This window comes from Protopterus annectens, chromosome 15.part0 (assembly GCF_019279795.1).
Source record: "Protopterus annectens isolate FY-2018-M chromosome 15.part0, PAN1.0, whole genome shotgun sequence".
NCBI classification, from domain to species: domain Eukaryota; kingdom Metazoa; phylum Chordata; order Ceratodontiformes; family Protopteridae; genus Protopterus; species Protopterus annectens.
In genome coordinates this window covers 1,721,905-1,747,743 of record NC_056749.1, presented here as the reverse complement: position 1 = coordinate 1,747,743, position 25,839 = coordinate 1,721,905, and the positions used below count along the sequence as shown (strand labels likewise).

The window sequence follows — 25,839 nt, the reverse complement described above, 5'->3', positions numbered from 1 at the left end:
GCAGGGGCTAGTTCTCTGAGCAGGGAAATGCAACTTAGTTATGTCCGCTGTGGACATCTCAGCAGGTCCAAGAAAATTATTTTTGTTTGTGGCAGTCAGACTGTTCAAAATATATATTGCCATGTTTGGCATAGTGGATGCCTTTGCCTTGTTGTGAGATTATGGGGACAAATAAGCTTATTATTCACCCTGGTGCAAAACATTTTTAAGGACTGATACGTTATTTACTGGTTGGAAATATAATCAATTTATGCAATCAATAAAGCACTTCACTATATTTCTGTTAGACTACAGTCCTTTAAGGTGACTTAATCTTATTCAGCTTTGGCTTTATTGAAACATTGGAAAGCTAACCTTTCATGTTGCCATGGTAACATGTTTAGGACTAGGATGGAGTAGTGCTCAAAAGAACAGGGATCACAAGTGAGGCTACTCAAAGAAGTGCAGTGAAAAATGGGATTTATTTAAAGGACAGCTGAGGGAGTTTATAAAGTTATTCTTGCCAGATTTTGAATCCAATAGTAAATCCATGTTTGTTGGGCTTCAGCAGGAACTTCTATCAATTCAGAAATAAGTGGGTTGTGGAGTCTTGGCTCAGAAGAGGAACAAACAGAGATAAGGAACCAAATGGACTCTCTTCTGTCACGTAAGATAGATCAAGTCAGAACAAACCTAAAATAAGGGACTTTCATCAGTCTGCTGCTAACAATAAATACTTCTCACAGCAGTTTAGTAGACAAATAGTAGAAAGGTAGGTCTTGCAAATGAGGCACCTGGGTACAATTGTATTATACAAGATATTACCACAGCTTTTGTGGTATATTATACTATATTCAGAAGACACGGGAGATGTTCTGTCACTGACAGAACTTAAAAATTACTTATCCACCCTCCCTCTAGTCACCCTTAGTCAATAGGAGGCAGAATTACTAAGGCCCCCCACCCCAACCAGGAAGTAAAGGAGGTACTAACCAAACTGACATTAGGTAAGATGCCAGGAATAGATGGTATTCCTTCAGAGGTCTGTGAATGGGTGTCACAGTTATAACCGCATTTATACAGTTACCTAACTATATTCTGAAGGGTGGACTAACCACCCAGGTAGTTATAACCACATTTATACAGTTAGCTAACTATATTCTAAAGGGTGGACTACCCACCCAGGTAGTTATAACCACATTTATACAGTTAGCTAACTATATTCTGAAGGGTGGACTACCCCCCCCCCCAGGTAGTTATAACCTAATTTATGCAGTTAGCTAACTATATTCTGAAGGGTGGACTACCCCCCCCCCAGGTAGTTATAACTGTATTTATACAGTTAGCTAACTATATTCTGAAGGGTGGACTACCCCCCAGGTAGTTATAACCACATGTATACAGTTAGCTAACTATATTCTGAAGGGTGGACTACCCCCCAGGTAGTTATAACCGCATTTATACAGTTAGCTAACTATATTCTGAAGGGTGGACTACCCCCCAGGTAGTTATAACCACATGTATACAGTTAGCTAACTATATTCTGAAGGGTGGACTACCCCCCAGGTAGTTATAACCGCATTTATACAGTTAGCTAACTATATTCTGAAGGGTGGACTACCCCCCCAGGTAGTTATAACCACATGTATACAGTTAGCTAACTATATTCTTAAGGGTGGACTACCCCCCCCCCCCCAGGTTTCTGTAAGGAGGCTGTCTTAAAAGTTATCTATAAATCTGGAAAGGACCTAGCTGTCCCTTATCAGTACAGGCCATTTTTTGTTTTGAATCTTGATGACAAATTATTTATGGGAATGTTAGCAGACAGCCTTGAAAGAGTTTTCCTAGAATTATTTATGTTGCTCAGACAGGTTTTCTTCAGGGAGAACTACTTTTGATAACTTGATTAGAAAGTTTTTATTACTAGGGCATCTGCTGTCCAACATGTGGTGTTATTGACCAGTCTTGACACTGAAAAGACATTTCAGAGGGTGAAGTGGTGCTAGTTATAGGAACTTCTGGTTTATTTAGGGTTCCCAAAGGGGCTCTGGGGGAAGGCATAGAGGACTTTATATGGGTTTTCATGCCAAACTCAAATTAAACACTGGGCTCTCACATGGTCTACAAATTACACGGGGTATGAAGCAAGGCTACCCTCTTTTCCCACTGCTCTCTGCCATTTATTTAAAGCCTGTATCAGGCAGATGAACACTGCAGGCTGTTAGCTTGGGGTACATAGCATTAACTGGAATTATCCACAGATGACGTACTAGTTTTTCTTAGTAAAAATCAGTTATACCCCATCTCCCCAAGGCCTGATGCAGTACCATTTTTTTGAAGGGGGTAATGTCATTACTTACTTGGGATAAAGGCAGAACCCTGTGTGCCAGTTTTTCTGCAAAAAAAACTTTTGTCAGGATTGAAATCACCATTGTTTATAGTGAAGTACTACGCTAGCTGCCCTTAGGAGCCATTTTAAGCCTAACCAATTTCCCTTCCTAAAGTGAGAATCAAACCCTGTATGTTTCGTCTGTAAGGTATATACTTTAACCATTATACTAACCTATACAAAGAACATAATCCCTCTCATGGCACATTTTACCTCTAATATTGTATGTTTCACAGTCCTTCCCTTTAAATGTCCTCTCTAAAGTTTGGACAAAGCCAAACCTGTGATTTAGGGACTTAATTTGGGCAGGAAAGAAGGCCAGAATAAAATGGCAATTGTTGACACTCTTCCCCTCCTCTGGTTGTCTGTGACTTTCATATTTGGAGAGAAATGTCTGGGCAGCTAGATTAATGACTTTTCATCAGTTTGTCAACTCTAGCATATGTAGGGGATGGTGTACTGTATTAGCACATATGACTGGTAGCCAATCAGAAATATTTGAAAAGTTTCAGACTAAGAAGAAAGTACAAATGAGGATTCACTCTGAGTTGTTGGCAGCATTGATACATGCAGCTGAAGTATGGTTTGCAGCATCTCCCACTTCAATGTAGTTGGTAGATATCCTTCCTATTAATAGCCCTCGACAATGGGGGATATGGGGGCAGACAGTTTGAGAGAACTCAAAGACTGCACAGATTTGCTCTGTTACCCATGGTGGTGGTGCTGCGGTAGCGTTGTCGCCTCACACTTAGACGTTGCCCGTTCGATTCTCAGTTAGAGCGTCTTCTGTGTGGTGACATGCATGAATGGGCATTCCTTCGTTGAAGGTTGTGTGTTAGACCCAGCAAGCCAGCATGTAAAAATCTACTGCCAATCATTAGCGGACCGGAGTTCCGCTGTGGTGACCCCTAACCGGGAAAAGCAGAAAGACACAACAACTGAAGAAGAACCATACGTATATTAAACCGGGAGGAATTTAGGGTAAGCATTGATCTGTCCCATAAGGTAGAATGCAAACTGAAGCATAACAAACTTTTCATTACCAAGTAGGCATGGTTGGTAGAGTCAAGGAGCCATTCCTACAAAAGCAAAGGTGCAATCAGTTGTGCTTATAAAATATGTCCCAAAAGTTAGAATGCAATAACTGAATGTTTCTAAGGATTCCTTACAACCAACCCAGGTTAATAATGCAGAAATTCTTATAACCAAAATGCAAATTAACAAAAACAAATGTATAAACATAATCTGTGGCTATATTCCCCCAGGTAATAACACTAACACACTTGAAGACATTCTCCATTGGTTATCCAGTACCTATCCCCAAGAAACCATTGTTCTCAGAGACTTCAACATTGACTGGAACACCTGTTCCTCAGAATCTCCTACAACCCACATAAACCTACATGGGTTTACACAGATCATATCCTCCCCCACCAGGATTGGCAAACCCAATAACAAAGAAAGTATCCTAGACTGGAATCTTATCAATAACCATCCCCAAACGTACAAGTCAGGGACCATCCCTGAAGACCTAAGTGACCAGTTTCTTATCTAGATAATTAAGTACAAGGCTGATAAGTCCCACCAGCCCATCTACAAAACAATAGAAATAATATGAACTTTAACCTCACCAATTTCCAAAATGAACTCAAATTATGCAATGGGTCAGTCCTAAAATAATTACCATTGGATGAAGCTGTAGCATACTTTAATACCAATTTCCTTGCCATCCTGGACTCTCATGCTCCTGCTCGCTCTATTAGACCCAAAGCAAAAATTGCACCATGGCTTTCAAAAGATACCAAACTAAAAATCATACTTAGAAACAAGGCATGGGCCACTTAGCGTGCCACAAAACCCCCACTAGATCAACTAAGATATCGCCACTTTAAGGAATGGCACAAAGAAATCTATTACGTTAGACAAAAAACATTTTTACTGCCATCTTCAACAGAAACATCAAAACAAACCTCAAAAGTTCTGGGCTGCAATAAACAAACTTCTTCACCCAGGTCAAACCACCAATCCAGCCCCTTCATCTTCCAATCATAAAACCGCATAGGATGTTGCCAACACCTTGAATAGTTTCTTCACAGAGACTATCCAGTCCCTAGCTAGTCAGCTAACTCCCAGTTGCTCTAACTCAACTACCGCTATACCCAGTACCCAAGTCTCCTTTAGCTTTCAGCCAGTACCTACATCACTTATCCGAGCCCTAATTAAGAAATTAAAGCCACCTACCCTATCTGCTGATCTCCTCCCTGCAGAGTACCTACAAAAAGCTGCAGATGCCATAGCATACCCCATCTCTATCTTAATCAGTAGAACCGTATCTGAAGCTACCATTCTCTCCTTAAGGAAAATATCTCATGTTATACCACTCCATAAAGGAGGTAGCTCTATTGAACGGTCAAACTTCAGACCCATAGCTATTCTGTCACTGCTGGTTAAACTTATGGAGACGTGCATCAATAAACAACTCCTGCACTATCTTATCTAGAACAATCTGTTGGCTAGCTCTCAGCATGAATTTAGGCCATTCAATAGTACTACCTCAGCTCTCCTCTCCTTCTCTAACGTCATAAACCAAAACCAAATAATAATAAACAATCCTCAGCCCTCTTTCTTGATCTCTCCAAGGCCTTCGATATGGTTAACCACCAAAACTCAACCATACTTTGAAGGCCTTCTCCTTAGATAACCATGCTCTCCAATGGTTTCAATCCTACCTCAAGTGGTAGACAACAGGCCATCCTATGACAAGACAAACTATCCTCCCTTCTACCCATCACGCTAGGAGTCCCCTAAGGATCTATACTAGGACCCCTTATTTTCTCTATCTTTATTAATGACCTCCATTCTGTCATCCCAGACACAACCTGCATTCAGTATGCAGATGACTCCACTTTAATCTGCTTAGCCACCTAGACAAAACTAATGACATTGTCCCAGAATATGTTTAACACTGTTGAAAATTGGCTCTCTAATCATCATCTGATCTTAAACCTTAACAAAACAAAGCTGCTGCTTTTTTTCTCCTACTCGTAGGTCCTTATCACTGTTCGTTACCATTAAATCTAATAACGGCACCATTATCTCCCCAGAAGCCCAAAATAAGCTCGTAGGTGTTGTAGTAGATAATAACCTTAAATTTGATATGCATGTCAAACGAACAATCAACACCATTAACAAAAACCTTGGCTCCCTTTATAAGATTAAACCTTTTATTACCCCACTTGCTAGAACTGCTATTGCCCGTTCCCATCTACTCTCTACCCTTCTCCATGCCCCCCCCTTTATTCAGCAATCTGAACAAATCTGACCTTAGCAAGCTCTCTAGCGGTTATAACCACATTGCTAGATTTGCCACAGGCACAGAATTTAGTACACACCACTGTCATAACCTAAAACTTATAGGGTGGCTTGAATTACCTAGTCTAGTTCAATACAACCAGCTTATAGTGGCATATAAAGTAGGCAACCAACCTGAAAATACGGCTGCACTTAAAAACATCATTAGCCCCTATAATAACCTCAGGCCACTTCACTCATCTAACAGACTGCTGGTTCAAACATTTAAAACCAACAACTCAGCTGGGGACTCCCTGTTTGCCAACTCTGTCAGCAAAACTTGGAACTCCATTCCAGCTGACCTTAGTCTAGTATCTTTACTAACTCAATCCAAAAAAGTCTCAGACAACATTTTAAGACACACTGGTTATGTCCTTGTTCTAATCCTGACTAGCTCCTTTCTATAATTGTGTGCCAAACATACAAGCTGTGCCATAATTATCAGTCTAAATACTTACATAAGTTTAATAATCATCATTTGTATAAATTGCTTGACTGAACAGAGTCTGTAAACTGTTTGTAACATGTATTGATATTATGATTTTTTCCTGTATTATTTTTTCTGTATGTTGTGTTTGGAGCTTTTCTCCCCAGGCCTCTGCTGAACATGGACATATATCCAGTCGGAATATCCCGGTCAACAAATGTAAAATAAAGTAAATAAATAAAATAAATATGTATTACCACTCTCTCAAATAGTTACAGAATCCCCTCCAGGTAGACATTGATCAGTTTGGTTGGGACACACTGCTACAAATACCAAAGTATGCAACCAGGTCGCACAAATTTAGATTCTTTGGATGGAAATGCCAGTTTAATTACTTTTACATGCCATTAAAGCTAAGCGGAATGTATCCAGATGCTTCTGATGTTTGCTGGAGATATACCTCTGGGCCTGTGGGGGAATGGGACCATATCTTTTGGTTTCTTCAAGCTAATATCCCAATCTGTTTGTGGTAGTATCTGGCTTAATAGAGTAATGATCATCAAAGCTATTTTTTGTTGGAAAATAAGGGTATTTTTATACCTGGCATGCCTAGTTTCAACATGTTAAATGTGTTATTGATTGTGGTTACGAAATGTATACCTAGGCATTGGAAGAACACCAGTTCATTTTCTTTTGTTACACTTGCTATGATTATGAATGAGGTATCTGATATAGATCAATCAGAGTTATGACTGATGAAAAAAACAACTAAAAATGGTCCCCTTAGACTGAAGTTGTGAACAGTATCCTCTCAAACCTTTATACACCTTTGTTGGCATAGCACTCCAGATGATAATCCGCACGTTACCTAGTTGTTTGTTTATTACATTTTGTTCTTTTTACTGTTTGGCATGTTGCTAAACCAGGTTTGCTATAAAACTCTTTTGAATTTATAGGTCAAACTTCAGCATTGTTCCAACTCTTAATTATGAATTCCTTGAAAAGCATACACTATCCAAAGTAGAGAAGGAATGAAATTACAGCTCTACCTAATCATATTTTGTTCCCAAGAAGTTTGAAAACATATATTTAAAAAACGTTAACTCTTCAGTGTTGTTTTATGAAACTAAGTTAAATGCAGAAAGATAAAAATAAATGAATATGTGTATTTGTCTGCAAATCAGCAGTAAACAAATTGTCATACATCAATTCTTGGTTATTTCAAGTCTATACAACTTTATGAGGAGATTCAAAATATCGATTTCATGCAGAGGGGATGTTCAAAAACTTTTCTTGCAGCTCGAAGGCGACTCATTATGACACTCAGAATTCATTGGAGGTGAATGCGTGACATTTCTAAGTACATAGAGTTTGCAAACAGCTGCAACTCAGAAATGATTTCCTGTCCTTGCTAACACCACAGCAGCAGTTCTGATGTGGTTGTTTCATTTATAATTTCTGATATTTATACAGTAAACAATGTGTTAATAAAACTAAGAACAGAGCTAGTTCAACATATAAAAATAAGTATCTGTGTATGTGTATTATATACAGAATTGTGTTATCTGTCTAACTTTCTGTTTAATTTGAATAACAGGATGAAAGCACTGAGCTAACTATACTATGAATAAGTGTTCTTTGTGGTTAGGAAACATTCTGAAGATATCTCAGCCCACCAGTGAGTTTCTGTAGTACAGAATCTCAAATCTAGATTAAGACTGACAAGAAAACAACAAATAAAAAAAATGGCTAAAATATCACCTTGGTCTGTGCTGAATGTAAACCACAACCACAGTGGAACAAACTCAGTCAACAAATTAAATAGAATAAAATATGCCTGTACAGGAAGTGTGTGCTATTTGTACTGTTAATGTGCTGATGTTTCAAAGTTAGTTCTGGACAGCTCTCCCATCTTATTTGTAACAGATTCTTGCTCAGATTTCTGTAAAGTTGCCTTGTACTTGTTGTTCAGGTCCTACATAAAAATAACCATAAACCATTTTAATCAGAGCCATTTTACAGGTGTTAACCGGGTAAGTGAAGTGGCCTATGGACCATTCTGAGCTATAACCTGGACCAAATACAACCCAGCACACGCAGGCTGTTTAGACAAGCCATAATACAGAATTCTATTAAATAGGTAGAAATATGAGTTCAGTTAGTGATTCAAAGTGAAACATTTCAAACATGATAAAATAGTCTGGAGATGGCAAAATGAAAGAGGAGAGGGTCATAAGTACAGTTAGAGCTCAAGGTCCATTTACAAATCTGTGCAAAAGGTGATGTGGTTGAACTGATATGTACACATTTTGCAGAATGAAAATAGTCAAGTAATACCTGTTCCTTTCATGCTTGTTTGGATAGCCTGCAGACAGGGCTATGCCAACGTTTTAAGGAAGAAATGTAGAAAATGAAAGGTGAGACTGTGGGAGGAAAAATCATTATCATCATCATCAACCCCCTTTTCCTCATTTTCTACAAGGGGTCAGAGTGTCGTGTCAGCTGTCACTAGCTCTCTCGATTCACTGCCACTCTCCTACCTTCTTCGACACTCATGCCTGACTGCCACACGTCTTCTCTCACACAATCCATCCATCTCTTGTCAGGACACCCTTGTTTCCTCTGGCCTACTTCCTGTCTGCCCCACATCATCTTCATCAGATTCTCTTCTGCTTTTCTGCACATGCCCTAACCACCATAACCTGTTCCCTTTAACATTTCCTGCAACTGGAGCTACTGTGGCTTCTGCTCTTCTGTCCTCATTTCTTTGTCTGTTCCACAGTGTGTATCCTGCCACCCTTCTTGGGCACTTCATTTTCACGTCTAGCTTTCTCACCTGCTCTGCCTTCACTGCCCAGGTTTCTGTACCATGCAATAGTACTGCCTTCATCACTATCTTGTACACCTTACTTTTCAGCTTCTTTGACATTCTTCTGTCATACACTACCCCTGACACACCATGCCAGTTGGCTGCAGCCCCTCTGATTCTAGCTTTGACCTCTTCATTCAGACTTCCCTTCTCCTCAACCATCCCTCTCAGATACTTGAAACTATTAACCTGCTCCACTATCTTCCTTTCTCGCTCAATTCTCAGCTTCTTCTGATTTTCCCAATTTGCTGCCATTAGCACTGTCTTATCTGTGCTTAGTTTCATCCCATGTGCCTTCAGTTTTGCATTCTATTTCCGTGTCCTTTGCTGAAGCTCTTGCTCAGGGTCTGCCTGTAATGCCACATTGTCTGCATGTAGCAACTTTGTTGATCTGTTCCCCCTGACCTGTTTGCTAATATAGTCCATCACCAGCATGAACAGCAATGGGCTCAGAGTTGAACTCTGATACACACCCACTCCCACTGGGCACCTCTCTGTGAGACCAAACACTGTTTGTACTTAAGTCACTGGGTCCTTGTACATTGCTTGCACTAATTCTACCAGTGTCCTGGGACTTTGAACTATTGCAGGATTGCCAAAATAAGCTTTCTTAGGACCTTGTCATATCCTTTCTCCAACTCTAGGAAAGCCCAGTTGGACTCTTTCCTCTTTTCTAAATTATTGTAACTATCTATCTCACTGCAAACATAGGGTCAGTTTTGCTGCATCCTGATCTGAATCCGATCTGCTCATCCCCCATGTTACTTTCTACTACTCTGTATATCTGTTTATCAGTCACTCTCTTCAGAACTTTCATGCATTGTGACAGGAGTTTGATACCTCTGTACTGCCCACAGTTGTGAATGTCACCTTTGTTCTGGAACACTGGCACTAGTATGCTTATTCTCCTGTCGTCTGAGATACACCTTTCTCTCCATACTGCTATGAGTACCCTCAGGAGCCATTTCTTCCTGTCTCACCTAACATCTTGATCATATGTGCTGTGACCTCATCTGAGCCTGCTGCTTTCTCAGACTTCATTTTTCTTAGTGCTATTCTTACTACTTCTAGGGTGAGTTCCTCCTCTTCTCTCATCGTAAGCTGTGTCTGAGGAGTACATCAACTGTGAGATTTTCTTCATTCAGAAGTTGCTGGAAGTACTCCTTCCATCTGTCTTTGATGTCCTGTGGACTGGTGATCAGGTTGTTGCTGGCACCCCTTATGAACAATGTCTAACTTTCTTCTTTATCTTTCTGTCTTTACCTTGCAGTTCATAGGTTCATAGGTAGGTTCACAGGTAGGTACTAGGCTATTGGCCCAAGGGCCTACGTAAGCCTAGCCAACAAGGTTCCCTGGTTTATGCCACCCAAGAAAGTTATAGGTTCATAGGTAGGTTTATGTATTTATTGGTTAATAACAGAATAAGTATACAAATTCAATCAGCATTAGGAGAAGACCTGGACTATAATATATATTACAGTAGGTATATTAGGAAGTGAGGTATATTAGGAAGTGAGGTATATAAGTGGAATAATTTGAGGACTTATGTAATACATGGGCATAGCCACTTATTCTTTAAGTGTGTTCTAAGTGAGTTTTTAAAGTGAGAAGAGGTAGGGCAGAAACCAGAGCAGGGGGGCGATTACAAGAGGTAGGGGCAGAAATCAGAGCAGGGGGGCGATTACAAGAGGTAGGGGCAGAAATCAGAGCAGGAGGGAGATTACAAGAGGTAGAGGCAGAAATCAGAGCAGGGGGGAGATTATTCCAGGTTCTAACTATGGAGTGGGAGAACAGACTTTCTTTGTGCCACCTACCAAGTCACTTTTCAGAAGTTGGGAAAGTGTCTCTGATGCCTTGTTCTTTGCTACTGCAACTCCTCTCTTAGCCCCTTTGTTAGCCAACCAGTGTTCCTTCTTAACCTGGTCCATCTTTTCTCACATTTTACCTGCACTCTTTCTTTCTTTTGATGACCTCCTGGACTTCTGTATTCCCCCACTAGCTTTCCTTGTGTACCTTATTTCCATATGTGGTTCAGCTGCATATCTGTTCTATAGTCCTCACACGTGCTGTTTGAGGGTCTCCCATTCTTTTTCAGCTCCACCTATTTCCTCTTCTTCCTGAGGTGCTAGAACCCTGAGCTCTGATTTATTCATTGAGCTCTTCTGCTTTCTCTCCAGTCAGCGTCCAGGTCTTTAGCCTAGTCTCTGTTGACCTTATAGCCTTCTCCGACCACTGCCTGCAGTGGATTGTGGCAACCAGTGATTTACACTGTGAGCCAATTGTTTCACTGGGGATGACTTTGTAATCCCTGATTCTACCCCAGTGCCCATTTCTTGCTAGTCTACCTGAGTTGGATGTTGGCCACTCCTGAATGTGATCTTGTGACTGTCTCTTTCTCTCTCTGTCTTGCTGAACCATGTGTTGGCCACCATCAAGCCATTGTCCAGAAAGAGAATGGCCTGTCCTTCTTTACTCCTGATGTCCCACCCATATGGACCCAGGTAATCCTCATAACTGTTCTGTCTGTCCCAATGTGTACGTTCTGGTCACCCATTATCAACTATAATTCATGTTGTCCTGCTTTATCTAGTAGGTCCTGCAACTGCTGCCTGAATGCACTTTTTCCTAACCATCACAACCCTGATGTGGGGTACAGGCTGTGATTATGAATACTGCCCTATCCTTAGTCTATCACCTATTCTGTTGACATCACTCTCTGTTTCCTGAAGTTTCTCATTCATCACAATACCAACAGTATTTCTAGCCTTTCCTCCTGTGTAGTAGACTTTGGATCCCAAGCCAAGTGGCTTTGCTGCACTGCCCTTCCTCCTTGTCTCCTGGATACGTAGGATGTCCAGCCTCCTCCTTACCATCGTGTCATCCACTTCCAAGCTGCATCCTGTGAGTGAACCTTCATTGAGTATACCAATTTTTACTTCATGTTGGGCAGGTTAATTTGTTTTATTTTCAGCTTTTGATCAACAGAGCTCTTACAGGTAACCCAGGCTGCACAACTGGACACCAGACAGCCAGTAGCTTATTGGTCCAGGGCTGTTGGGCTTTTTGGTGGGTTCACACTGGTCAGTAGTGGCACATGCACTCCTCCCACATTAAAGTGGGTCTCTGGTGCAGGTTGGAGTTGGCTAGGTCCACAACCCACTCAATACCAGCAAATACCCATGCCCATGTCCATTTTTGGTGACACATGTCATCTTGACCAAATCACCTAGAGCCAGTTGTTGCACCATCAAGTGGCTACCCCAACCTGGCACACAGTTTGTTATCTGGATTCTCCTATCTTGAGGATACTGCACACCAAAGCTGATACCCAAAGCGGTTGGTCTACAGAATTCTTCCCTCTATAGCCACTATCTGGAGTCTATGCTACTGCCAACAACTCAATTCTTGGGGGCGTTTGAGGTGAAAACACTCAGCATATTTTTGAGAGGTGGGAGGAACCCCACAGAGACACAAGACAAACAAGTAAACTCCATACTGGCATTAGCCAGAGGATAGGATTGAACCTTGCACCTTGTGTATGGGAGGCAAAGACTTTAATCATTATGCCCACTGAGCAACAACAATTCATCTTGTCCTGCCTTATCTAGCAGGTCGTGCAACTGCTGCCTGAATGCAGCCTTTTCCTCATTGTCACAACCCTGCTGTGGGGCACATGGTGAATACTGCTCAATGCTTACAATCCTCATTATCACAACACTGCTGTGGGGCACATGGTGAATACTGCTCAGTCCTTACAATCCTCATTATCACAACCCTGCTGTGGGGCACATGGTGAATACGGCTCAATCCTTACAATCCTCATTATCACAACCCTGCTGTGGGGCACATGGTGAATACTGCTCAATCCATACAATCCTCATTATCACAACCCTGCTGTGGGGCACATGGTGAATACTGCGCAATCCTTACAATCCTCATAATAGCAACCCTGCTGTGGGGCACATGGTGAATACTGCTCAATCCTTACAATCCTCATTATCACAACCCTGCTGTGGGGCACATGGTGAATACTGCTCAATCCTTACAATTCTCATTATCACAACCCTGCTGTGGGGCACATGGTGAATACTGCTCAATCCTTATAATCCTCATTAACACAACCCTGCTGTTGGGACACAGGGTGAATACTGCTCAATGCTTACAATCCTCATTATCACAACCCTGGTGTGGGGCACATGGTGAATACTGCTCAATCCTTACAATCCTCATTATCACAACCCTGCTGTGGGGCACATGGTGAATACTGCTCAATCCTTACAATCCTCATTGTCAAACCCTGCTGTGGGGCACATGGTGAATACTGCTCAATGCTTACAATCCTCATTATCACAACCCTGCTGTGGGGCACATGATGAATACTGTTCAATGCTTACAATCCTCATTATCACAAACCTGCTGTGGGGCACATGGTGAACACTGCTCAATCCTTACAATCCTCATTATCACAACCCTGCTGTGGGGCACATGGTGAATACTGCTCAATCCTTACAATCCTCATTATCACAACCCTGCTGTGGGGCACATGGTGAATACTGCTCAAACCTTACAATATTCATTATCACAACCCTGCTGTGGGGCACATGGTGAATACTGCTCAATCCTTACAATCCTCATTATCACAACCCTGCTGTGGGGCACATGGTGAATACTGCTCAATCCTTACAATCCTCATTACAGCAACCCTGCTGTGGGGCACATGGTGAATACTGTTCAATGCTTACAATCCTCATTATCACAACCCTGCTGTGGGGCACATGGTGAATACTGCTCAATCCTTACAATCCTCATTATCACAACCCTGCTGTGGGGCACATGGTGAATACTGCTCAATCCTTACATTCCTCATTACAGCAACCCTGCTGTGGAGCACATGGTGAATACTGCTCAATGCTTACAATCCTCATTATCACAACCCTGCTGTGGGGCACATGATGAATACTGTTCAATGCTTACAATCCTCATTATCACAAACCTGCTGTGGGGCACATGGTGAACACTTCTCAATCCTTACAATCCTCATTATCACAACCCTGCTGTGGGGCACATGGTGAATACTGCTCAATCCTTACAATCCTCATTATCACAACCCTGCTGTGGGGCACATGGTGAATACTGCTCAAACCTTACAATATTCATTATCACAACCCTGCTGTGGGGCACATGGTGAATACTGCTCAATCCTTACAATCCTCATTATCACAACCCTGCTGTGGGGCACATGGTGAATACTGCTCAATCCTTACAATCCTCATTACAGCAACCCTGCTGTGGGGCACATGGTGAATACTGTTCAATGCTTACAATCCTCATTATCACAACCCTGCTGTGGGGCACATGGTGAATACTGCTCAATCCTTACAATCCTCATTATCACAACCCTGCTGTGGGGCACATGGTGAATACTGCTCAATCCTTACATTCCTCATTACAGCAACCCTGCTGTGGGGCACATGGTGAATACTGCTCAATCCTTACAATCCTCATTATCACAACCCTGCTGTGGGGCACATGGTGAATACTGCTCAATCCTTACAATCCTCATTATTACAACCCTGCTGTGGGGCACATGTTGAATACTGCTCAATGCTTACAATCCTCATTATCACAACCCTTCTGTGGGGCACATGGTGAAAACTGCTCAATCCTTACAATCCTCATTATCACAACCCTGCTGTGGGGCACATGGTGAATACTGCTCAATCCTTACAATCCTCATTATCACAACCCTGCTGTGGGGCACATGGTGAATACTGCTCAGTCCTTACAATCCTCATTATCACAACCCTGCTGAGGGGAACATGGTGAATACTGCTCAATCCTTACAATCCTCATTATCACAACCATGCTGTGGGGCACATGGTGAATACTGCTCAATCCTTACAATCCTCATTACAGCAACCCTGCTGTGGGGCACATGGTGAATACTGCACAATCCTTACAATCCTCATTATCACAACCCTGCTGTGGGGCACATGGTGGATACTGCTCAATCCTTACAATCCTCATTAAAGCAACCCTGTTGTGGGGCACATGGTGAATACTGCTCAATGCTTACAATCCTCATTATCACAACCCTGCTGTGGGGCACATGGTGAATACTGCTCAATCCTTACAATCCTCATTATCACAACCCTGCTATGGGGCACATGGTGAATACTGCTCAATCCTTACAATCCTCATTATCACAACCCTGCTCTGGGGCACATGATGAATACTGCTCAATCCTTACAATCCTCATTACAGCAACCCTGCTGTGGGGCACATTGTGAATACTGCTCAATCCTTACAATCCTCATTATCACAACCCTGCTCTGGGGCACATGGTGAATACTGCTCAATCCTTACAATCCTCATTACAGCAACCTTGCTGTGGGGCACATGGTGAATACTGCTCAATCCTTACAATCCTCATTATCACAACCCTGCTGTGGGGCACATGGTGAATACTGCTCAATCCTTACAATCCTCATTACAGCAACCCTGCTGTGGGGCACATGGTGAATACTGCTCAATCCTTACAATCCTCATTATCACAACCCTGCTGTGGGGCACATGGTGAATACTGCTCAATGCTTACAATCCTCATTACAGCAACCCTGCTGTGGGGCACATGGTGAATACTGCTCAATCCTTACAATCCTCATTACAGCAACCCTGCTGTGGGGCACATGGTGAATACTGCTCAATCCTTACAATCCTCATTATCACAACCCTGCTGTTGGGCACATGGTGAATACTGCTCATTCCTTACAATTCTCATTACAGCAACCCTGCTGTGGGGCACATGGTGAATACTAATCAATCCTTACAATCCTCATTATCACAACCCTGCTGTGGGGCACATGGTGAATACTGCTCAATCCTTACAATCCTCGCTATCACAACCCTGCTGTGGATCACATGGTGAATACTGCTCAATCCTTACAATCCTCATTATCACAACCCTGTTGTGGGGCAAATGGTGAATACTGCTCAATCCTTACAATCCTCATTACAGCAACCCTGCTGTGGGGCACATGGTGAATACTGCTTAATGCTTACAATCCTCATTATCACAACCCTGCTGTGGATCACATGGTGAATACTGCTCAATCCTTACAATCCTCATTATCACAACCCTGTTGTGGGGCAAATGGTGAATACTGCTCAATCCTTTCAATCCTCATTACAGCAACCCTGTTGTGGGGCACATGGTGAATACTGCTCAATCCTTACAATCCTCATTAAAGCAACCCTGCTGTGGGGCACATGGTGAATACTGCCCAATCCTTACAATCCTCATTACAGCAACCCTGCTGTGGGGCACATGGTGAATACTGCTCAATCCTTACAATCCTCATTATCACAACCCTGCTCTGGGGCACATGGTGAATACTGCTCAATCCTTACAATCCTCATTACAGCAACCCTGCTGTGGGGCACATGGTGAATACTGCTCAATCCATACAATCCTCATTATCACAACCATGCTGCGGGGCACATGGTGAATACTGCTCAATCCTTACAATCCTCATTGTCACAACCCTGCTGTGGGGCACATGGTGAATACTGCTCAATCCTTACAATCCTCATTATCACAACCCTGCTGTGGGGCACATGGTGAATACTGCTCAATTCTTACAATCCTCATTACAGCAACCCTGCTGTGGGGCACTTGGTGAATACTGCTCAATTCTTACAATCCTCATTATCACAACCCTGCTGTGGGGCACATGGTGAATACTGCTCAATCCTTACAATCCTCGCTATCACAACCTTGCTGTGGGGCACATGGTGAATACTGCTAAATCCTTTCAATCCTCATTACAGCAACCTGCTGTGGGGCACATGGTGAATACTGCTCAATCCTTACAATCCTCATCACAGCAACCCTGCTGTGGGCCACATGTTGAATACTGCTCAATGCTTACAATCCTCATTATCACAACCCTGCTGTGGGGCACATGGTGAATACTGCTCAATCCTTACAATCCTCATTACAGCAACCCTGCTGTGGGGCACATGGTGAATACTGCTCAATCCTTACAATCCTCATTATCACAACCCTGCTCTGGGGCACATGGTGAATACTGCTCAATCCTTACAATCCTCATTATCACAACCCTGCTGTGGGGCACATGGTGAATACTGCTCAATCCTTACAATCCTCATTATCACAACCCTGCTGTGGGGCACATGGTGAATACTGCTCAATCCTTACAATCCTCATTACAGCAACCCTGCTGTGGGGCACATGGTGAATACTGCTCAATCCTTACAATCCTCATTATCACAACCTTGCTGTGGGGCACATGGTCAATACTGCTCAATCCTTACAATCCTCATTATCACAACCCTGCTGTGGGGCACATGGTGAATTCTGATCAATCCATATAATCCTCATTATCACAACCCTGCTGTGGGGCACACGGTGAATACTGCTCAAGCCTTACAATCCTCATTATCACAACCCTGCTGTGGGGCACATGGTGAATACTGCTCAATCCTTACAATCCTCATTATCACAACGCTGCTGTGGGGCACATGGTGAATACTGCTCAATCCTTACAATCCTCATTATCACAACCCTGCTGTGGGGCACAAGGTGAATACTAGTCAATCCTTACAATCCTCATTATCAAAACCCTGCTGTGAGGCACATGGTGAATACTGCTCAATCCTTACAATCCTCATTATCACAACCCTGCTGAGGGGCACATGGTGAATACTGCTCAATCCTTACAATCCTCATTATCACAAACCTGATGTGGGGCACATGGTGAATACTGCTCAATCCTTACAATCCTCATTATCACAACCCTGCTGTGGGGCACATGGTGAATACTGCTCAATCCTTACAATCCTCATTGCAGCAGCCTTGCTGTGGGGCACTTGGTGAATACTGCTCAATCCTTACAATCCTCATTACAGCAACCCTGCTGTGGGGCACATGGTGAATATCGCTCAATCCTTACAATCCTCATTATCACACCCCTGCTGTGAGGCACATGGTGAATACTGCTCAATCCTTACAATCCTTATTATTACAACCCTGCTGTGGGGCACATGGTGAATACTGCTCAATCCTTACAAACCTCATTACAGCAACCCTGCTGTGGGGCACATGGTGAATACTGTTCAATCCTTACAGTCCTCATTACAGCAACCCTACTGTGGGGCACATGGTGAATACTGCTCAATGCTTACAATCCTCATTATCACAACCCTGCTGTGGGGCACATGGTGAATACTGCTCAGTCCTTACAATCATTATTAGAACCCTGCTGTGGGGCACATGGTGAATACTGCTCAATCCTTATAATCCTCATTATCACAACCCTGCTGTGGGGCACATGGTGAATACTGCTCAATCCTTACAATCCTCATTATCACAACCCTACTGCGGGGCACATCGTGAATACTGCTCAATCCTTACAATCCTCATTACAGCAATCCTGTTGTGGGGCAAATGGTGAATAGTGCTCAATAATTACAATCCTCATTACAGCAACCCTGCTGTGGGGCACATGGTGAATACTGCTTAATCCTTACAATCCTCATTATCACAACCCTGCTGTGGGGCACATGGTGAATACTGCTCAATCCTTATAATCCTCATTATCACAACCCTGCTGTGGGGCACATGTTGAATACTGCTCAATCCTTACAATTCTCATTACAGCAACCCTGCTGTGGGGCACATGGTGAATACTGCTCAATCCTTACAATCCTCAGTATCACAACCCTGCTGTGGGACACATGGTGAATACTGCTCAATCCTTACAATCCTCATTACAGCAACCCTGCTGTGGGGCACTTGGTGAATACTGCTCAATTCTTACAATCCTCATTATCACAACCCTGCTGTGGGGCACATGGTGAATACTGCTCAATCCTTACAATCTTCGCTATCACAACCCTGCTGTGGGGCACATGGTGAATACTGCTCAATCCTTTCAATCCTCATTACAGCAACCTGCTGTGGGGCACATGGTGAATACTGCTCAATGCTTACAATCCTCATTATCACAACCCTGCTGTGGGGCACATTGTGAATACTGCTCAATCCTTACAATCCTCATTATCACAACCCTGCTGTGGGGCACATGGTGAATACTGCTCAGTCTTTACAATCCTCATTATTACAACCCTCCTGTGGGGCACATGGTGAATACTGCTCAATCCTTACAATCCTCATTATCACAACCCTGCTGTGGGGCACATGGTGAATACTGCTCAATCCTTACAATCCTCATTATCACAACCCTGCTGTGGGGCACAGGGTGAATACTGCTCAATCCTTACAATCCTCATTATCACAACCCTGCTGTGGGGAACATGGTGAATGCTGCTCAATGCTTACAAACCTCATTACAGCAGCCCTGCTGTGGGGCACATGGTGAATACTGTTCAATCGTTACAATCCTCATTACAGCAACCCTACTGTGGGGCACATGGTGAATACTGCTCAATGCTTACAATCCTCATTATCACAACCCTGCTGTGGGGCACATGGTGAATACAGCTCAGTCCTTACAATCCTCATTATCACAACCCTGCTGTGGGGCACATGGTGAATACTGCTCAATCCTTATAATCCTCATTATCACAACCCTGCTGTGGGGCACATGGTGAATACTGCTCAATCCTTACAATCCCTATTATCACAACCCTGCTGTGGGGCACATGGTGAATACTGCTCAATCCTTACAATCATCATTATCACAACCCTGCTGTGGGGCACATTTTGAATACTGCTCAATCCTTACAATCCTCATTGCAGCAGCCCTGCTGTGGGGCACTTGGTGAATACTGCTCAATCCTTACAATCCTCATTACAGCAACCCTGCTGTGGGGCAAATGGTGAATACTGCTCAATCCTTACAATCCACATTATCACAACCCTGCTGTGGGGCACATGGTGAATACTGCTCAATCATTACAATCCTCATTATTACAACCCTGCTGTGGGGCACATGGTGAATACTGCTCAATCCTTACAAACCTCATTACAGTAACCCTGCTGTGGGGCACATGGTGAATACTGTTCAATCCTTACAATCCTCATTACAGCAAACCTACTGTGGGGCACATGGTGAATACTGCTCAATCCTTACAATCCTCGCTATCACAACCCTGCTGTGGGGCACATGGTGAATACTGCTCACTCCTTACAATCCTAATTATCACAACCCTGCTGTGGGGCACATGGTGAATACTGCTCAATCCTTACAATCCTCATTATCACAACCCTGCTGTGGGGCACATGGTGAATACTGCTCAATCCTTACAATCCTCATTATCACAACCCTACTGTGGGGCACATGTTGAATACTGCTCAATCCTTACAATCCTCATTACAGCAACCCTGCTGTGGGGCACATGGTGAATACTGCTCAATCCTTACAATCCTCATTATCACAACCCTGCTGTGGGGCACATGGTGAATACTGCTCAATCCTTACAATCCTCATTACAGCAACCCTGCTGTGGGGCACATGGTGAATACTGTTCAATCCTTACAATCCTCATTACAGCAACCCTACTGTGGGCCACATGGTGAATACTGCTCAATCCTTACAATCCTCATTATCACAACCCTGCTGTGGGGCACATGGTGAATACTGCTCAATCCTTACAATCCTCATTATCACAACCCTGCTCTGGGGCACATGGTGAATACTGCTCAATCCTTACAATCCTCTTTACAGCAACCCTGCTGTGGGGCACATGGTGAATACTGCTCAATCCTTATAATCCTCATTATCACAACCCTGCTGTGGGCCACATGGTGAATACTGCTCAATGCTTACAATCCTCATTATCACAACCCTGCTGTGGGCCACATGGTGAATACTGCTCAATCCCTACAATACTCATTACAGCAACCCTGCTGTGGGGCACATGGTGAATACTGCTCAATCCTTACAATCCACATTACAGCAACCCTGCTGTGGGGCACATGGTGAATACTGCTCAATCCTTACAATCCTCATTATCACAACCCTGCTGTGGGTCACATTGTGAATACAGCTCAGTCCTTACAATCCTCATTATCACAACCCTGCTGTGGGGCACATGGTGAATACTGCTCAATCCTTACAATCCTCATTACAGCAACCCTGCTGTGGGGCACATGGTGAATACTGCTCAATCCTTACAATCCTCATTATCACAACCCTGCTGTGGGGCACATGGTGAATACTGCTCAATCCTTACAATCCTCATTATCACAGCCCTGCTATGGGGCACATGGTGAATACTGCTCAATCCTTACAATCCTCATTATCACAACCCTGCTCTGGGGAACATGGTGAATGCTGCTCAATGCTTACAAACCTCATTACAGCAACCCTGCTGTGGGGCACATGGTGAATACTGTTCAATCCTTATAATCCTCATTACAGCAACCCTACTGTGGGGCACATGGTGAATACTACTCAGTCCTTACAATCCTCATTATCACAACCCTGCTGTGGGGCACATGGTGAATACTGCTCAATCCTTACAATCCTCATTATCACAACCCTGCTGTGGGGCACATGGTGAATACTGCTCAATCCTTACAATCCTCATTATTAAAACCCTGCTGTGGGGCACATGGTGAATACTTCTCAATCCTTACAATCCTCATTATCACAACCCTGCTGTGGGGCACATGGTGAATACTGCTCAATCCTTGCAATCCTCATTATCACAAACCAGCTGTGGGGCACATGGTGAATACTGCTCAATCCTTACAATCCTCATTATCACAACCCTGCTGTGGGGCACATGGTGAATACTGCTCAATCCTTACAATCCTCATTGCAGCAGCCCTGCTGTGGGGCACTTGGTGAATACTGCTCAATCCTTACAATCCTCATTACAGCAACCCTGCTGTGGGGCACATGGTGAATACTGCTCAATCCTTACAATCCTCATTATCACAACCCTGCTGTGGGGCGCATGGTGAATACTGCTCAATCCTTACAATTCTCATTATTACAACCCTGCTGTGGGGCACATGGTGAATACTGCTCAATCCTTACAATCCTCATTATCACAACCCTGCTGTGGGGCACATGGTGAATACTGCTCAATCCTTACAATCCTCATTATCACAACCCTGCTCTGGGGCACATGGTGAATACTGCTCAATCCTTACAATACTCATTATCACAACCCTGCTGTGGGGAACATGGTGAATGCTGCTCAATGCTTACAAACCTCATTACAGCAACCCTGCTGTGGGGCACATGGTGAATACTGCTATATCCTTTCAATCCTCATTACAGCAACCCTACTGTGGGGCACATGGTGAATACTGCTCAATGCTTACAATCCTCATTATCACAACCCTGCTGTGGGGCACATTGTGAATACTGCTCAGTCCTTAAAATCCTCATTATCACAACCCTACTGTGGGGCACATGGTGAATACTGCTCAGTCCTTACAATTCTCATTATTACAACCTTGCTGTGGGGCACATGGTGAATACTGCTCAATCCTTACAATCCTCATTATCACAACCCTGCTGTGGGGCACATGGTGAATAGTGCTCAATCCTTACAATCCTCATTATCACAACCCTGCTCTGGGGCACATGGTGAATACTGCTCAGTCCTTACAATCCTTATTATCACAACCCTGCTGTGGGGCACATGGTGAATACTGCTCAATCCTTACAATCCTCATTATCACAACCCTGCTGTAGGGCACATGGTGAATACTGCTCAATCCTTACAATCCTCATTATCACAACCCTGCTGTGGGGCACATGGTGAATACTGCTCAATGCTTACAAACCTCATTACAGCAACTCTGCTTTAAGGCACATGGTGAATACTGCTCAATCCTTACAATCCTCATTATCACAACCCTGCTGTGGGGCACATGGTGAATACGGCTCAATCCTTACAATCCTCATTACAGCAACCCTGCTGTGGGGCACATGGTGAATACTGCTCAATGCTTACAATCCTCATTACAGCAACCCTGCTGTGGGGCACATGGTGAATACTGCTCAATGCTTACAATCCTCATTACAGCAACCCTGCTGTGAGGCACATGGTGAATACTGCTCAATCCTTACAATCCTCATTATCACAACCCTGCTGTGGGGCACATGGTGAATACCGCTCAATGCTTACAATCCTCATTATCACAACCCTGCTGTGGGGCACATGGTGAATAGTGCTCAAACCTTACAATCCTCATTATCACAACCCTGCTCTGGGGCACATGGTGAATACTGCTCAATCCTTACAATCCTCATTGTCACAACCCTGCTGTGGGGCACATGTTGAATACTGCTCAATCCTTACAATCCTCATTATCTCAACCCTGCTGTGGGGCACATGGTGAATACTGCTCAATCCTTACAATCCTCATTATCACAACCCTGCTGTGGGGCTCATGGTGAATACTGCTCAATCCTTACAATCCTCATTAAAACAACCCTACTGTGGGGCACATGGTGAATACTGCTCAATCCTTACATTCCTCGCTATCACAACCCTGTTGTGGGGGACATGGTGAATACTGCTCAATCTTTACAATCCTCATTATCACAACCCTGCTGTGGGGCACATGGTGAATACTGCTCAATCCTTACAATCCTCATTACCACAACCCTCTTGTGGGGCACATGGTGAACACTGCTCAATCCTTACAATCCTCATTATCACAACCCTGCTGTGGGGCACATGGTGAATTCTGTTCAATCCTTACAATCCTCATTACAGCACCCCTGCTGTGAGGCACATGGTGAATACTGCTCAATCCTTACAATCCTCATATCACACCCCTACTGTGGGGCACATGGTGAATACTGCTCAATCCTTACAAACCTCATTACAGCAACCCTGCTGTGGGGCACATGGTGAATACTGTTCAATCATTACAATCCTCATTACAGCAAACCTACTGTGGGGCACATGGTGAATACTGCTCAATCCTTACAATCCTCGCTGTCACAACCCTGCTGTGGGGCACATGGTGAATACTGCTCACTCCTTACAATCCTAATTATCACAACCCTGCTGTGGGGCACATGGTGAATACTGCTCAATCCTTACAATCCTCATTACCACAACCCTCTTGTGGGGCACATGGTGAATACTGCTCTATCCTTACAATCCTCATTATCACAACCCTGCTGTGGGGCACATGGTGAATACTGCTCAATCCTTACAATCCTCATTACAGCACCCCTGCTGTGGGGCACATGGTGAATACTGCGTAATCCTTACAATCCTCATACCACAACCCTACTGTGGGGCACATGGTGAATACTGCTCAATCCTTACAAACCTCATTACAGCAACCCTGCTGTGGGGCACATGGTGAATACTGTTCAATCCTTACAATCCTCATTACAGCAACCCTACTGTGGGCCACATGGTGAATACTGCTCAATCCTTACAATCCTCATTATCACAACCCTGCTGTGCGGCACATGGTGAATACTGCTCAATCCTTACAATCCTCATATCACACCCCTACTGTGGGGCACATGGTGAATACTGCTCAATCCTTACAAACCTCATTACAGTAACCCTGCTGTGGGGCACATGGTGAATACTGTTCAATCCTTACAATCCTCATTACAGCAAACCTACTGTGGGGCACATGGTGAATACTGCTCAATCCTTACAATCCTCGCTATCACAACCCTGCTGTGGGGCACATGGTGAATACTGCTCACTCCTTACAATCCTAATTATCACAACCCTGCTGTGGGGCACATGGTGAATACTGCTCAATCCTTACAATCCTCATTACCACAACCCTCTTGTGGGGCACATGGTGAATACTGCTCAATCCTTACAATCCTCATTATCACAACCCTGCTGTGGGGCACATGGTGAATACTGCTCAATCCTTACAATCCTCATTACAGCACCCCTGCTGTGGGGCACATGGTGAATACTGCGTAATCCTTACAATCCTCATACCACAACCCTACCGTGGGGCACATGGTGAATACTGCTCAATCCTTACAAACCTCATTACAGCAACCCTGCTGTGGGGCACATGGTGAATACTGTTCAATCCTTACAATCCTCATTACAGCAACCCTACTGTGGGCCACATGGTGAATACTGCTCAATCCTTACAATCCTCATTATCACAACCCTGCTGTGCGGCACATGGTGAATACTGCTCAATCCTTACAATCCTCATTATCACAACCCTGCTCTGGGGCACATGGTGAATACTGCTCAATCCTTACAATCCTCTTTACAGCAACCCTGCTGTGGGGCACATGGTGAATACTGCTCAATCCTTATAATCCTCATTATCACAACCCTGCTGTGGGCCACATGGTGAATACTGCTCAATGCTTACAATCCTCATTATCACAACCCTGCTGTGGGCCACATGGTGAATAATGCTCAATCCCTACAATACTCATTACAGCAACCCTGCTGTGGGGCACATGGTGAATACTGCTCAATCCTTACAATCCACATTACAGCAACCCTGCTGTGGGGCACATGGTGAATACTGCTCAATCCTTACAATCCTCATTATCACAACCCTGCTGTGGGTCACATTGTGAATACAGCTCAGTCCTTACAATCCTCATTATCACAACCCTGCTGTGGGGCACATGGTGAATACTGCTCAATCCTTACAATCCTCATTACAGCAACCCTGCTGTGGGGCACATTGTGAATACTGCTCAATCCTTACAATCCTCATTATCACAACCCTGCTGTGGGGCACATGGTGAATACTGCTCAATCCTTACAATCCTCATTACAGCAACCCTGCTGTGCGGCACATGGTGAATACTGCTCAATCCTTACAATCCGCATTATCACAGCCCTGCTGTG

At 43.7% G+C, this 25,839-nt stretch overlaps 1 protein-coding gene across 3 annotated transcripts in view; it reads right to left on the bottom strand.

The window, feature by feature from the left end:
• LOC122790092 (DENN domain-containing protein 1B-like) overlaps positions 1 to 25,839 on the bottom strand; it is a 1,285,568-nt gene that overhangs the window by 797,238 nt on the left and 462,491 nt on the right. The gene's annotated exons all lie outside the window — the stretch shown is intronic.